The sequence below is a fragment of the Apteryx mantelli genome, chromosome 1 (assembly GCF_036417845.1).
Source record: "Apteryx mantelli isolate bAptMan1 chromosome 1, bAptMan1.hap1, whole genome shotgun sequence".
Taxonomy (NCBI): domain Eukaryota; kingdom Metazoa; phylum Chordata; class Aves; order Apterygiformes; family Apterygidae; genus Apteryx; species Apteryx mantelli.
The window spans coordinates 136,086,873-136,104,384 of record NC_089978.1 but is presented as its reverse complement, the minus strand read 5'-3'; the positions used below and the strand labels follow the sequence as shown (position 1 = coordinate 136,104,384).

The following is a 17,512-nucleotide window of genomic DNA, read 5'->3' as shown; positions in this document are numbered from 1 at the left end:
TGATTAGAAGTCTCACATCTTTAAACAGTGCTCTCCAAGCTCAATCATTGAAAAGGGGGAGTATCAAAGTTGTGTCTTTGAACTCTCCCATCATGATAAATGAAAAGACCAAAAAAAAAAATTTTAAATCCACTGAAGAAACAGCAGCAGCAACAGATTTTTCTCCTAATCTTAGATTTCTTAAGACAAATCTGTTGCCAGAAATACAAATTCCAATAATTTACTCTTACAAAAATCTCCCACTGAAATATGTCATGAGTTTCCAAAAAGACAGATGGTTATGGATAGCAATTGCACGGTATCTCCCATGTTAGGAAAAGTACTTTATTTGAAATTTCTGATCCACACTGACCCCAACTTCTTTTGAAGTGTGGGCCAAAAAGGGTTGTTCTGATCTGCAGCAGTTTGGGTTTTACTTATTCTTCATTATTCTATGTGCTTTTCATTGCCCTCCCAAGGAACAATCATTTCTCTTAGCCTCTTGTTCTCACAGTAATGCTTGCCTGCTACCTTCTGGCCTATCACCTCTTTTGACATGTATCTGATATCAGTTGGAAGGCTGGGAGCAGGGTGTTTTGTATTCTGCAAGGGCATATTCATCTAGAAAGAGAAAAGAAAGAGGACATTTATATGAGAGTGAGAAGTCATTCTGACCCTAGTCCATGTGCCAGTCCATAATGTGATTTACACATTATGCCAAACCATTAAATATCTGATGGATTTTGCTGTAGTCTTCCAGTTGTCAAGGCACCCAATTCCAAGGCTGTAAAGTCAGTGCCCAATGCACTCCTCTGGCAGTGTTTGGCAGGACACATCATCATTGTGATTGTATGGGATGTGTATCAGGTGGCAGAATGAGCACTCCAGAGAGAATTATCTGGATACTGCTGCTAATCTGCTAAAAGGCAGTTCCCAAAGGTTATACCAAGCCTGAGAAAAGCATATGGGAACTTGATGCACAGTTTTGATAACATAACTACCACAACTGAACAATGTTTGGAGCCTTTGTAGTTCCTTGAGGCCAGATCTAGAAAGGTGTTCAGGCACTTAATATTCTAGTTAGATGCTTAAACTGCTTGTGAATTTAGTGGCACTGTAATTCCCATTTAGGTATTTAAATTCTACTATGGAACAGTTCTTTGGCCACAGCCTACTATGGCAATGTAAAACAAATATATAAGACAGGTCAGAACATTTGTGTGGAACCACACTTATCTCTGTAGGTTTGTAAGAAAGTGCTCTTGCCCTATCGCTTTCTAACCTGCTTTATGTTAAAATGCAGAAAGAAATGAAAAGATGTGGGAGAGAAACTCTCTATGCCTTTGCAATTCTTTTGCAGTCAGTAACCAGTAAGGACTGGTTGAAAGCAGCAGAATCACTAGCTTGCTGTCTACTCACCTCTCCTGAGAAACAAAGGCAGCAAATGCAGAAATGGGAAGAGAAGCTTGCACAGAAACAGCAAGGGAAAATCTACTATCCTTATCTTGCACATGCTGAGATCAGCAGTTTGATTTCATAGGTTTTTCTCAGACCTACTGAGGTCACCCACCTGTTTCATAGTAGTCATAAATATGTACAGAGGCTGCTTTGATATCTGACACAGGCAGGCTTTGCTCCACACTGAAGGAGAAATTGATTTCCTTCTGGAAGACCTGGAAATGGAAGGCCAAGAAAATGCATCAGACTTTTTGTATCTACTCCTAAGCCTAAGGTTGAACATATGCATTTCTAGGTCAGAGTGGGTGACAAAGTGCCATTCTCCTCTCCAGCTTGTATACTTGATGTCAAACCAGATAATTGCTTAAAATCTGTTGCTTAATACATTTTGTTGCTATGTTCTTATGCCCTTTTGTTTCTTCCTCTTCCTATTTTCACTGCTAAATACTCCAACCATGCCCTGATTACTGCTGCTTTCAACACATAACCAATCATCCTGTCACTGCAAGTTACAGTGATTCCCTTTTCTTGTCCTTTCCCAGCTCAAACCACCTTCAGCACCTCTCTGAACTTCCTCACTACTTTCCTCTCTCTCATTACATTGAATTCAAGATTCCCCAACCTCCCCTGTCGTTCTGTTCCTCATTCTGCACTCTTGCAGCCAAACTTCCCAATCTTTTCTTCTTGATCATCTTCCTCAGCTTCAGGCTTTCCCCTGCATGCCTGGGACTCTGCCCTTGCCCTTGTCTCCCTTTGTCTTTGTTTTTGTCTTGCTGATCTCTTTATAGGAATGGAGCAGTGGACAGGGACTCTGGAGAACATTCTCCATCACTGATGCCCTGCTGGATGTACTTGGGAAAGATCTTTTATGTTTCCACATCTCAGTTTCTCTCTCTGTGAATATGGAATACTTACTCTAATTTTCCTTGTCAGACCTTTGGAGACCAATTGACAAAAATTACTGTTCAAGAGGTAGATATCATTACCATTTCTTTTTGCTTTCTCTCTCCTTCCCCTCTGGGCATTTTAAGATTCCTTGTGTTTTAAGTGATTTTCATCTCTCTTCACTCCCTTTATTAGTAAGCCTTTATGTGGAAGGAGAATTGTCTTCCTACAGAAGTTGCTGTGAAAGGGAGGAGATGATGTTGACTCTCTCTGTAAAACACTCTGAGATAACTGATGAAAAGCCTTACTTAAAGGCTGAGTATTATTATACAGACTATGAACTTTTTGCGACAGGGAATGTAACTTAGCTATGTTTTGAAATGCTGTTTAATCATGCAGCATTCTTCATAAAGAGTAATAATAAATTCATATCTTTTTTCACAATAGACTGTATTTCTGTAGATCTGTACTTTACTTATTTTAGTGTCATAGACAGAAGAATATGCCTAACAAAATACCTGGGGTTATATACTATGACTAGGTCAGGAGAACAAGCTGTTTATTGTTGATGGAATGAGTGCAGTCCCTTTACTTCTTTAAGATACATGTATTACTAATCTTCTATGGATGAAATTTCTCTTTTATTTTGGAGCCTGTTTTAAATTTCCAGTTTAATAAAACCAAAGACCCCAAAGGCCCCCCCAAACCCCCTCCTCAAACTTACCTTCTGCAGGTAGAAGAGGATGTGGTTGTTCTTGATGTCTACTTGATCCACAATAGAATCATGGTATTGAAGCTTAAAATAAAGCAAGTGATAGCAATTTTAAAACAGGAGATGTGCCAGGCAAGTACAAATAACCATCCCTTAACAAAGTATGTGTGAAGCAGTTGCCTTGCTCCTGTTGTGCCACCATGACATCTCGTGGACAAAATAAGAAATGTAGAAGGAGTAGTTCCTATTTTCATGAGAAGGCAAGTGCTAACCAATCACAATGAAAAATAAACTGCCTTTATTAGTCAAGTTTGGTGTGTGCACATTTTTTAATCAACTTAAAAGTGCTTTCATTTCAGTGAGAACTTATGATTACATGGTCATTTCTGCAGCTTAAACAGAGTCATTTTTTAGTGAGTTGTATATTTAAAGATGTTTTTAAAGGTTTTATTAAAACCATATGAGCAAAATTATTTTACTATGAAAATATATAAAAATAAAATGTTCCAAATATTAAATAACAGCTGTATTTTTCCCAGGTGTATATATATGCCAAACAGCATAATACCTCAATGCAAAAATCTTCCAAAAAAAAGTTATGAATGTCATACAGTTCTAGCCAAAAAAGAAATTCAAACCTGAGTGATGAATTGGTATAAATGCTATGAGCAGACTCTACAATTAACTGTATTCTTCCAGACCAAATCTCTTTTTATCTACTTGAAAACAAGGTTCATGGCTTGAAGGTAATACCTCTGTTGTAGAGCCTGAATTGCACTGGGAACTGAAACAAGATGATTATCAAAGCTCTTCCCAGCATTATCATCATCATGACCAAATTGCTGGATAGTAATTGAAGAACAATACCCACTTTTTCTGTTTTTGTTAACCTGTGCTGAACATATACTAGCACAATCACATGCTTGGCTGTCTAGATAGGAATGAATAATCATCTCAAAGGAATAAGAGGGCAGAAGGTCTGTATTAAGCAATTGAACAATGCCAGAAGTATTTCCTACGCAGATTTAGTTAGATTATGTGATTAAAAGCTCATCTGCATGAACACAAAGGAACATAGAGGAACAATGACAAGCAGAGGAGTCCAAGTAACCTAATCAGAGCAAACAGAACTGACCCAGCTCCTCCCAGAACCATCACAGGAGAGCAATGATCTCCATTTTCTGGGTGTGGGACCTACCAGATGAATTAACAGGAAAGGAACCCTGGACCACCTCACAGACTGAAGGGAGATGCTCCCTACAGGGATATAGGACACATTACAGGATGCAGGGAAGAGCATTTTGGAATCATGCAAGACTTGGTATGGGATGTTAAGGGGAAGAACCACAGGTGGGAAAGGGAGGGATCGAGGTGGACTGAGGAGGAACAAGCATAAGAAAATAGAGATAAAATGGGATAAATAGAGGCAAAATGGGATAAAATGGGCTGGTTTTGTGCAATTAGGTTGCTGGTCAATACCCTTGTCTGGCCATGCCCTGCACCTGGTCAGTGCAATCTGTCCAGTCTTCTTATTGAGCTCCACTTCTAACTATCTTTCTGGGTGAGGGTACAATCTGTTTTGTGAGAATGCATGTTTTTGGATGTCTAAGTGCCAGCCACTGGGGAGGGGACCATAGAGACCAGAGTGCATGAATAGTGTGTGGATGCATATGTCAGTTCACTAGCAAATACCAAGCTGAACTATTCGACAAGTGAGATAAGTGGCTTGGCAGCCAGGTGTTGAAATGAGCATGAGTCTGGGCTGCATACTGGAGAGACCAGATGGTCTGAGAGTTGGCTACTGGAGAGATCAGGATGTCCAAGCCAGCCACTGGAGAGATGGTAAGGTCTGGGGGTGGCTATTGGGAAAGCCATAGGTCTGGATCAACTAGCAGAGAGGCTCATTTGCATGCATGCACATGTGTGTGTGTGTGTGTGTGTGTGTCTTCATATGAAGCAACTGGGAGCTACTGGGGAAACTTCAGTGTCTAAGACCAGTTACTGGAGGGATGCGTAGTGTACATGTATGCATGTGAGAAGGTCTGAGTACTAACAAATGGAGTGGGGCTATGGGCCTCGAGGGCCTGTGTGTTCAGGTGCCAGCAGCTGTGGAGAACAATGATCCAAGGGCCAGGGGCTAGCTACTGGATAAACAGAGTATCTAAGACCAGCTACTGAGGGGATCCATATTGTATGTATTAATATCTATGTATATATTTTCCACTAATGGGCTTTCATTCTGATCAGCCAGAAAGGGGAACAGGATAAGGCCATTTGTGCTATTTGTATCTGTGTGAATGCTGTTTCTTCTGTCTCTGTTGATCTGTGTGGCTGGCTGTGTACCTATGTATATATATGTGTTGTGTACATGTGTGCCTATTGGGAATATGTACTCAGCCTCGCTGCTGGCTGGACCTGGGGACATGAAGTCATGGCAGCCTCACCTCTGCTGGGCTACTGGATTTGACAACTCCTAACAGATCTGTCTTCAACAGATGAACAGCTACCAGTCTGAAATACAGAGTATGTAGCAGAAGACTCTGCCCAAGGGATTTTGCAGAATTCCCATAAGGCTACAATTTGCTAATTAGACACTATTTTTATCAACTTCCTATGTTTTCAAGGTGGACCAATTACTTTGCTCCCATCCTTTACCTTTTTCAGGGAAGATCTGATGGGAACAAAACCTGAGAGCATCTTCATGTCAATAATGGCCATGTTGGAGACATTGCCATTTCCTGTGTAACTGAAAAGAGAAAAGCTCTGCTTATCTGGACTGCAGTCAGAGAGGAGACCAGTGAATGACATTTTCAGCTTCCACTCACAGACAACTCAGATAATCTCTATACTGGATGGTTCTGCTGTCCCACTTGCCTATAGCAAGTGTGTGAAATTTAACAATTAAAGATGAGAGTTCTTCAAGATATGATCTTGTTTGTCTTCCTGCAGCTGCACAGTAGCAGTTAACTGCCTGTACTTAAATCCTTCCCTGGATGCTTTACCCAGCTGAGCATGCAAGGAGGTGGTCAATAAGAAGTTACCTGGTGGAGAGGACAAGGTCAAATTTCGGTGGGAAGTTGCTCGTGCAGGATACATTGGCTGGCTGTACAGAGAGAGAAAATCCTGCAACCTTTTGGGGTAGATGGACGTTGTATCTCAGGGTTGTCTAAAAGAGATGGGAAGTATGAGATGGTCACAGACCTACAGATTGTTGTGGCTTTGGCATTAGCCATGGAGAGGAAGTCTCCTGATTCCTCAGCTAGGTGGTGCTGAGCTTCAGCGTCTTTACCTGCAGATAGACACAGCCAGTGCCATTCACTTCCACACTGTAATTCCCTGGGATAGTGGGCAAAGAAGTCTGCTGCAGTAAGAAGCGGCTCTTGTCATTCACCTGGAAAACCTTACTTGGGAGCTGCATGAAGCTGACTTTGATTGTGTTAAGACTTTTCTTAGAGAAGGTGAGGTACCCATACTGAGCCAAAGCTTGCAGAGCAACAACAGTGTCCTGAAAAAAACAACATGATCCCTAATTAGAGAGTTACCCAGCTGTAAGATGGTGCATGAGATTGGCACAGCTCCTATTTCCCCAGCACTTTGTCAGTGCCCCTAAATGGAGAAGGACTTTGAAGAGAGCTGAGGAGACTAGCTGCAAGTTCTAGGGCAATGGACCTGAACTATCTCAGAACACCTTTGTGACTGCTGTCCACTGCTTATCTGATGTGTAAACTCAGGTAAGTTCTCATTTCCTAAAATTAAAAAATATAAGAAGCTGCCTACGAAGAGCATGATGTTCCCCAACAAGGAGACTTTTGCAAGCACCATTTATCAAGCATTATTCAAAAAAATATATAAAATCGGGAAGAAATATGATAATATTGAGATCCAGCCTGCAAGCTGCAACTGCGAACTGTTCCCAGAAGGGTTTTTTTGTTTGTTTGTTTGTTTTTATACCATCCCCAGTTGTCACCTGGCTGGAGGAAAAACCACCATGGGGGTTCTGTTGTTTGACAAGCCAGTGCACAATGCGAGAAGTGTGTGATAACTCTTCTGGAGTGAGTTTGGTTTTGTTGAGCAGAGCCAGTAGCACATAGCTGGTCATTTCAATCTCAGCAGAAGGGGCACGGTAATAGAAGGCAGGGAAATGTTCTGCTGGTGGCTTATTTTCTCTCTCCCAGTGAACTGAACCACCTGAAAACAGAAAGGTAGGGTGTAAGGAGCATGAAAAAATGATTTGTTGGCTAATTCACTACAATATCATTTGGGAGATACTATTCTCTCTCTTCCCTTACACAGAAGGTTTTACAGCTTTCGGTGTGCTGCACTTGATAGGTTTTTAGTTCAAGAAAGGAAAAGAAAAGAGGAAGGGATGCAAAAGGTGTTAATAAAAGGGAGCTGTATAAGTCAAAAGAGGGTTGAAAGTGCAGCAGAGGGATGCTAAAATGATCAGGGAGCTGGAGCACATACAGTTCAAAGAGAGGCTGAAGAAACTGGATTTGTTCAGCCTGTAGAAAAGAAGACTAATAGAGAACCTAGTCGCAGTCTACCACTACCTAGATGGGGGTTGCAGAAAAGGGAGTCAGACTCTTCTCAGTGGTGCACAGAGAAAGGACAAGAGGCAACACACAGAAGCTGCAATAGGGAAAACTCCAATTGGACAGAAAGGAAAAAAAAAAAAAATCTTCCCCAGGAGAGTGGTGGAGCACTGGAACAGGTGCCCATTGAGGGTGTGGAATCTCCATCCCTGGAGATTTTCAAAACCTCACTGGACAAGGCCCAGGGCAAGCTGATTGAGCATTGAACTTGGCCCTAATTTGAGCAGGTGGCTGGACTGGAGATTTCTGGAAGTTCCTTCCCACCTAAATTATTTCATGATTCTATTAATTAAGGTTATAAATTTCTATCATCAATCACCCAGCTGTATCTATACTTTAGTCATACCCTGGAGGAATGGCTTCAGCACAGTAATGGAAAAATCGCAGCTCAGTTTTTAATGTCAGGATTTTAACTACCCAGTTATTTAAAACTAAGGAAACACTTGTTTCTTTTGCCTCAAACATTATAGAGTTCATTCTGTGTCATTCCATATGCATGTCCAGTTGCTGGCAAGCCTTCATGATCTTGTTCACACCTTGTGTTCTCTTTGTTTATGGTTGACCTTCAGGCTCACTGCCTTTGTATACAAATCATTCGCACAAGCCAAACACTACATCTACATTGACAACACTGTCCAGTCTCAAACCTTGATCTGGCTGGCAAGCAAGCAGAAGTCTGATGGCTGCTTTGAAAATTCTGGGTCCCATTTCAACAGTGCTTTGAAGGTAACTGAGCTCAGTATGTTCTCAAACTTCCAGTCCTGTCACTGAGGTAGAGTTAGGTCATTTCTGCCAGTCACAAGCTTATCACCACACCCTTATGCTGACATGTAAGGGGCTTGCCAAATCCAGTAGCCTGACGGAGACTAGGTGGTGCAACTCCATGCCCCCAAGTCCAACCAGTAGTGAAACTAACATATATTCACAATAGGCATGTACACAATTCACATCTAGACGTACACACACCAGCCATACAGGTCAACACAGACAGAAGCACTCAGCCTTCAGACAAACACAAACAGCACCAATTGCCTCATCCTGTTCCTCTCTCTGGCTCATCAGGATGAAGATCCATTAGTGGGAAATATACATACATATACATACATATGTACAATGTAGATCCTCCAGTAGCTGGGCTTCAACACTCAACCTTCCTAGCAACTGCCCTTGGATCCTCAGTCTCCCCAGTTGCTGGAACCTGGGCATACAAGCCCTGAGACACACAGCCCCACTCCAGTTGCTGGTACAGACCCCTTCACACACACACACACACACACACACACACACACTGGATTCCCCAGTAGTTGGCTTTGGACATGTGGTCTATCTAGTAGCTGATCTGTGGTTCCCCAGTCTCCCCAGTTACTGTCACCTGGGCATGTGAGTCCCCAAGGCCCACAGCTGCACTTGAGGTGCTGGTATGGACCCCCTTGCACACCCACCAACACACACACCCACTAACACACTCTCTCACTGTGGACGCCTCCAGTAACTTGGATTAGATACATAGGTACATTTAGTAGCTGGACCTGTATCTGAGCTATCCCCAGATGCTTCATTCCCAGAGACACACAAACATGCATATACATGCACACAAATGGGTATTTCAGTTGACCCCCAGACCCCACGGTCTCTCTAACAACTGGCAAGAACCCCCTGGTCCTACTGGTCTCACCTCTAGAGACACACACACATACCTGCCTCCCAAGCTATTTAACTTACTCTCCAGCTAGTCTGGTTTGATATTTGCTAGCAATCACAGGCTGAGATGCAGATCCTCACTTGCTCTAGTTGCTGGTATCACAGACACATGGGTCTTATGACCCATGACCCCATGGAAGTTGCTGGAACTCAGACCTTCACTTGCTCCAGTTGCTGGCACCATAGACACAGGTCTCTGTGACCCACGGTCCAAATCCAGTTGCTGGTACTTAATTTCACTCACTCTGGTCTCTCCAGTTGTGGCAACACAGACGCATGAGCCCCTATGACCCATGGTATGCCTCCAGTTGCTGGCACTTAGATCTCCATATACACACATTCACACAGAATAGAGAGCCCTTCACCCCCAAAAAACAGTTAGAAAAGGAATTTAATAAGAAGATAAGACAGATTGTATTGATCGGGGAGACAAGCATACTGATCAGCCCTATTTACACATTACCAGTCCTTTTTATCTGCTTATTCTTCTACTTTCCCATGTTTGTTCCTCCCCAAACCACTTTGATCCCTCCCTTTCCTTGCCTTTGGTTCTTCCTTCAAACATCCCATAATGTCTTGCATGATTCCAAAATGCTCTTTCCCTGAATCCCATAACGGACCCCATACCCACTAGGCAGTAACCCCTCTCAGTCTGTGAGGTGACCCAGAAAGCCATTGCCATTGAGTGATCCATTTCATTTCATACCTGGACCATGGGGCCAGTGGTTCTCCTGGACAGCCCAGGAAGGAACTGGGGCAGGCGTCAGTTTCTCTGACTGGGTTATTTGGGATTCCCCTGTCTACCATTGTGCCTCTAAGCTCCTTTGGGTTTGTAGAGATGAGCCTTTTATGGGTTGATTGCTCTCCTGTGGTGGGCTTGCGAGTAGCTGGTCAGGGATTATTCAAGTTCCTCCACCCGCTATTGTTCTTCTGTGCTCCTTTGTGTGTGAACAGATGAACTTTTTATCGTATAACCTAACACTGTTTTCTTGTGTCTCTCCCATACAAGCATGGCATGATTCTTATGTCTCCTACTGATGATGACATAGAAACATGTAGGACTTCCTGAGTCAGAAGTCTCAGGTTTCATTTTCCGTCAGTGCATCTGCATGTTCAGCCACAGGCTATAATGTGCTCTATCGCACACATGTAAATGCATGAAATAATTTTGGCTTGATCTTTCTTGTTTTTGTGCACAAGAGACAGAGACTGCCTCTGATCCCTAGTCTGGCTGGATCTGATTATGAAATGAATGCATTCATATTTTGTTTCATTCTAGGACAGCTGTACTAACTTATTTTTCGCTTGTATTTTCTTTAGGGTGGAAAAGAAGGTGAATACTCACTCACAGCCTGTGTTGTGGCATCCTTGCTGGAGGCTGGACACCCTCTTGCGGTAAGTATTTGATTCTGTTCCGCTTTGTTAGTCTGGTCAGGCACATGTCAAACAGTGCACAGGTGATAGTCATCACATCTATATTCTTTAACAGTGGCATAAATACTGATTCTAGGATACCAAGCCTTTGTATGGTCAGCTGAAGAAATCTGTTTCCAGAACCCTGCAGCTGACATGAGCATTTGATATGTGTTACAGATTAGTTATATATCCAGTTCCTATGAATTCATATGAAAGTGAAAAATCTTAGGTCCCCTGAGGAATCCAGTTTTGTTAAACAACAGTATTTTATGTTGGTGTAAAATCTAGATTGACTTTGCCCACTCCATCTAGAGTCCAGTCTGTAATTCTTTCTGAATTTGTCCAGGCCAAAGTCCAAGCTTTCCTAATCTCCAGACCTACAAACTTTCTCTATGCATATAGATCCAAGTTGTGTATCCATTTCCCTATGCCATTCATAATAATGGAAGAGAATGATGAGCTGCTGCTTGGAATACTTGCTAGGAGTTGGGGAATTAGAGCTGAGTTCTGTTCCCTGCAATATACTTTCTGTATATCCTTGAGACCATGACTTGATTCTTTGTTTCTCTGTAAAATGGAGGAGGTACAAATTGTTCCCAACCTGACAAGTGCGTTCTAAGCACACACAGTTTTGCAAGACCCTCAGATACTGCAGCATGGGGAATATTGTAAGTACAAGATGTAAGAAGTAAGTAGGCAAGATAAAAACATTGGGCAGGATCAAATATTGCTTCGACAGCATGGGTTTAGTTCCCATTATCTTCATATGAAGCTCCAAAACCTGGGGGCACATCTGTAAGTGAGTTTACATAGAGAGACTGTGGTTAGTAGTCTGCTAGTGATGTCTGAGCTGAACTGGAGTTTACAAGTAGTCTATATAGCTAAAAGGGCTGAAGAGCTATCTTGATAGCTACAGTGAGCAAATGGGTAATATCCATCTGAGAAGGCCCATTTCAACATGAGGTCTCAATACACTTTACATAACTCTGTAAAAATGATCCCCATTTTACAGCAGAGGATTGACCTGCATAAGGTTATCCCACAAGTCAGGAAAAGAACCAGTACTCTGTTAGTCTGGCCGTGCTGCCTCTAAATAAATACATAAAGAAGCCAGCATTGCTGCATGGTCATTTTTTACAGGAGACATAAAGTGCAGGCCCTTAAACATGCCATGTATCATGTATATTTTTAGCATGAAGTGTCAGTGATGTCAGATTAAGCAGTGATGGAAGTTTTTAAGGAGAAGCTGAGACACAAACCTGACAACCCTATGTTTTGCGTTACTAGCATTCTGTGGTTCAGAATGGCATGAACTGTTTGGAGACTGCATTTAACAAAGGGGTCCACAACACTTATACCCAGGCCCTTCTTGCCTATGCTTATGGCTTAGCTGACAAAGAGAAAAGACAGCAATTCTTTCTTGAGAAGCTCGACAAAACAGCTACCAGAGTTGGTAAGTGATGTATGGCCATGATACAGGCAATACAACTGGTGGAATGGCTTGTTGTATGGCATAAGTTATTCTGATGGTCAGTATTCTCATTCATGATGCTCTCTTCCCATTCCCTGTCTGCTATGCTACAGGATTTCTCCCTAAACTGATTTGATCTCTATGAACTTCTCTGACTGTATCTTTTGGCCTCACCAAACATTGAACTGTGGTCTGATGTTCTTAGAGTCATGAAAGGCAGGAAGGACTTCCGGAGGTCTCCAGTCCAGCCACCTGCTCAAATTAGGGCCAAGTTCAATGCTCAATCAGCTTGCCCTGGGCCTTGTCCAGTGAGGTTTTGAAAATCTCCAGGGATGGAGATTCCACACCCTCAATGGGCACCTGTTCCAGTGCTCCACCACTCTCCTGGGGAAGATTTTTTTTTTTTTTCCTTTCTGTCCAATTGGAGTTTTCCCTATTGCAGCTTCTGTGTGTTGCCTCTTGTCCTTTCTCTGTGCACCACTGAGAAGAGTCTGACTCCCTTTTCTGCAACCCCCATCTAGGTAGTGGTAGACTGCGACTAGGTTCTCTATTAGTCTTCTTTTCTACAGGCTGAACAAATCCAGTTTCTTCAGCCTCTCTTTGAACTGTATGTGCTCCAGCTCCCTGATCATTTTATTGTATTTCTGTTGCACTCTCTCCAGTTTGTTAATCTCTTGTGCTAAGAGATCCAAATTAATTCAGCTGTGACCATTTAGCCTATTAAAAATAGCAATACTTAATGCTTTGGTCATGTTTCAAAGTCTGTTTCCCTAGCTCAGGTTCCTTAGGAAGTACCACTCACCATATGCTCCCTTCCCTATCTCTTGTCCCAAATGAGCTGTAGGATCCATCTCGGTGTTTGTATGATAGCTGTTTTTGGTACCCTGAAAACACAAGAAAGAAGATATTTTCTAATCACAGTAAATGCCTAGTTCTGTTGTTTGTTCAGCTGAAGCAGTAAGACTGTGGGTCTCCAGATTAAGTTAATGGAAGTCTTGTAAATGATATTAGCTATTATGAATTCTAGCTGCTTTTGCTCTTGGAAGTACCAAATGCTTCTTTGGGGAGCTGTTATTCTCAGCTCTGATGCAGTAAATGTGGTGCTAGATTTCGGAGATCAGTATTCACAATCTAGAGTTCATCATGCACAATCACAAAATTAGATGGGAGAATCTGAAAGGCTCTCACCTCTGGACAAATATCCAGTACCCTTGGCTCTAATCTCTTCAGTCAGCTGCCTGGTTTTATTCAGATAATCCAGGGCATAGATGTTGGGTGTGAACAAGGCCATGTTCTGTTCTCCACAGCCATAAGGCATATGGAGCAGATTCTCCATGTTCCTCAAGGCTGTGCCCAAAATGTCCCCTGGAGAATGAAAGATATAAGGTGTTATGTACCCTGTACAAGGAGTGCAGTTCAAAAACGTCTTTTAATACATGGCATTATACATTGTTTTAAATTATTAGACTATGAACTCATGGGCAATGACTGATAGAGAAATCACAGCATAGTATGCAAAGTCACAGCCAAGAAGCAATGCTGAAAACACCCCATTTTGATTTGGAAATAGTAGCTACATGACAAAATCTGAGAATATGAAAAGGAATGGAACATGAATATCAACAGGAATGGGTTCTCAGAAATAGCTATTAACCCTTAAAAGGGACATTCCCTGGCTTTTCAGCATGCATCACATTTAGTGTGTACATGTGAGAACAGGGTTTGGGAACATGTTGCTGATAGGCTACAGAGGCTGCATTTCATGATGTCACCACACTTCACACAGACCCAGGCACACAAAACTTTTTTTTTTTTTTTTTAATTTGCGTTCAGAACCTCATAAGCTTTGCACTGAAGAAAACTTCCAGTCTTAATAATGACTTTAAGATTAGTAGAGCTGATTGGAACCTAAAAGTCTTATTCTATAGGAACTTAAAAGTTTACAAATGTTTTTCATTAAGCAAAAGCATAAACTTGAAATTTTGCAGTCAGTAAAATTCGAAAGTTTTGTTTCCAAGAAATATATATTTTTTCAAAGTCTGCTTTATCTTATTTTCAGCTGAATTAACTGTTTTAATATACTGAACAGTATATGGTAATGCAGTATAAACTGAAATGTGATGTAAATTGAAACATTTTGACTACATTGTTCTGTCATGTTTTGATGTAATATGGCAGACTATTGAGCAACTCTTGCCTTTCTTTGCTGTTTACAAAGTAGGAAATATTTTCTATAACAACAGGATGAAGTATCTCCTCAGCTTTGCATTAGTTTTGCACATTTTTGCATGATGGTACTGGGTGCAGCACAAAGGAAAAATCATTTCATTTCATTTTCAGTCTAAGTACTAAACTTACCGATGACTGAAGAATAAGCTCTGGCTGATCCCTGCACCACATTTGCTGGCAGCTTGAGAGTCACTGGTTCAGAAACTGTTTTACCTGATGATAAAATGTAACAATAAAAATGATTAAAAACATCTTTTTCTCAGAAATGTGCAGTTTGCAAGTCTTATTACAGTGACTGCTACAATCTGCAGTCTGGGTGAGGAAACTGCAGAGACCTGCCCAATGAGTCAAAGTTATCTCTGAAAATCCTGAACTGTAGTCCAGTACCTTAACCCTGAGATCATCCTTCCTCCCCAGAAAGGGTCTCTGGTTTTGTAGGACAAAACCTACAAGACATAGTGAAGTAGTTTGACTCACTCACTGGAATGAGTGAATGAGCTTGCCTTACCTTTTGTACAGATGAGGGAGCTCCAAGTCAATTCTTTTTTTATACCCTCAGGCTGTTTGATTGCAGGGAAGTGGTCCGGGAGAGGAAGAAAGGTGTAGAACATCACCATGAAACCAGGAACAATTTAACAGTGTAAAACACTACATATATGTGGCCATCTAGACAGTGCATCCCTTATATACAGTTCTGCCCTATTTTCAGTGGAGTATCTCTTGATACGTGGCTTCTCTCTTTCTTACATAACAGCCTGTCCAGAGCACCTTCCTTCTTAGAAAGCAGTTATAAAATGGACTATATTGTTAGTTCCAGTCTCCAAGAGGGACTGCAGGGAAAAAAGCTGGGGGGGGGGAGGGGTGTCTCTATCCAACTAATCTTCTGTAGCTTCTGCTTTATTATGCTCAAGATAAATCTTACTCCTTTTTCACATCCACCCTTCCTCTTCATATTCCCCCCCCCTCCAAAATATTACTAGAGTCACAGGTTAAAGGCGCATATAGGTAAGGAATGGATGCTCTTGGTCCCAGGAAGGACATAAGGACAAGAAGATTGTAGATGCCACTGACTACTGTAAATTTCACTCTGAGTTACATGTGAAAAAGCCAATCGTACGTAACTCCACGAGTGTCATCAATCTTGCCTCCTCACAACAGCTAACTGCATCTAACCCACAGCTATAGAAATTGCAGTTTCCTGAAAGCAGAAAGTACATACAGATTTTCTACCATACCTCAACTAGTAGGGTTTTAATCAGGGTGTCACTGTGAATTGTTTCCTCTTCTGGGAATGCGCTGTTTCCAGCAGCTCTGGCATTCAGTTTGGCCACAGCAGTAATTGCAAACTTCACCTCACCTGGAAACCCACCACCCAGCTCAAGAAAGGAAATTCATTTTCCGTCTGACCTCAGCAGTAATTGTGAACTTCACCTCACCTGGAATCCCCTTGCCCCACTCCCTCTGCCCAAGAAAGGAAATTTATCTTCAATGTCTAGAGTTACCCCTGTTTTTTAGCACCTCTTTCTAGGCTGATGAACTGCTGAGAAATATATTCCCTCCCAAGGCAGCTCAAGAGGATCCAATTTCATTAAGGCTCCAGATCTGTACATTAGCAGCAAGGAGTGATTGCCTGGAGCCCTGGTACAAGGAATGGAATCAGGATCCTGCCCAAACAACTGACAGTACTCATTACCAGTTTCCACCTCTTCTCAGCCCTGTGCCCAATTCTTTCTGGCCTAGGGCAGTATTGAAATACTCACAGCTCTGCTGCCCCTTTTCTGCATACATAATTATTAATTGAGAGACAATTCAGAGGGTATCAACAGGAGCAGCTTGGCAGGCACTGCTCACTTCACCCCTGCAATCACTGCATGCTGGAAATCTAACGGAATTTTTTAATTGGAACAAAATGTAATATCATAAAATTTATTAAGGAGAGATAGCAGCTTGCTTTTTTTCAGCCTTGCAGCACTATTCTTTTGCATATCAATTTTCATCTTAGTATAACTTTGTTTCTTTATCAATGAGTTTGGAAGAAATCAGTCATACTAATATACTTCCTTTGGGGTTTTAGAAACAACTTTATAAAGAAAAGGCCCATCTTTGACTCATTTTGAGAAGAATCTTTGCAAATTAAAAGTGATTTATTTTTTTTTACTTTGACTTTGGGGGACGTACACATGCAAACCATTGTAAGTGCTTTTTTAAAAGACAATGTTGACTTGCAGGCAGTGTAAATTAACATAGCTGTAAAATCAGGGAGAAGCAATGACATGTTAGACCATTGAGAATCCAGCCCAAAATTATTAGTGATTTTTATTATTACTGAATATGGTTGGTTAGGTGTAAAACTGTCAAAGTCTAGAAGCTGGTGATCAGAATGCCACTCCTCTGCGGAGGAGTGGCAAGTTCCACATATGAACAACAGTAGGCATCATGAACAGAAAGATCATAGTCACAAGAAATCCTGCCAGTATTTCATATATAATGAGACAAGCTGAACAGTCCTTCCTAAAACAGACAGGAGATAGACTGGCAAAAATCGGAAGAGTAAAACACCAGTTCACTTCCCCTTCAGTGCATATAAAGGAAATTTAGCAGAGGTCCAATGGTAAATTTGAGGACCAATTATTGGAGCTGCTCAGTAATGCCTGCCTGTGGATTATTGATGTTTCATTGAAGACTGGGAGTGACAAAGGTAGAAAAGGAAGGGATATATCAGGGTGACAAAAAGACAAGCTTACCAAGTCTGTGGGGGCTAACAGCCCAGAAAGAGAAAGAATACAAAGAGGTAGACTGCCCCTAAAGTTGCTGCAGGACCAAAGGAGACTGTTTCTCACTGGAGAAGCTATTTGTCATCTGATTCTGTGGGATGGTATCAGAAAAGAAGGATAGGTCATTTTTCTGAGGAAGTGGCAAACCTGTCTATTTTCTGCCCAGTGCCCACTGTCAGTGGCTGTTTTTGACGCAAGCAATTCCAGGGTATCTGTGCTCATGTCAGCAGTCAAGTATGATTTACTGCTATGTACTGCATCAGTGTGTATTTTGTTTTGCACAGCACGTTACCAG

General features: G+C 41.8%; 1 pseudogene; it reads right to left on the bottom strand.

Annotated features, from left to right (window-relative positions):
- Window positions 1-443: 443 nt before the first annotated feature.
- The window catches only part of LOC106497165 (ovostatin-like), a 36,418-nt pseudogene continuing 19,349 nt past the window's right edge, over window positions 444-17,512 (bottom strand).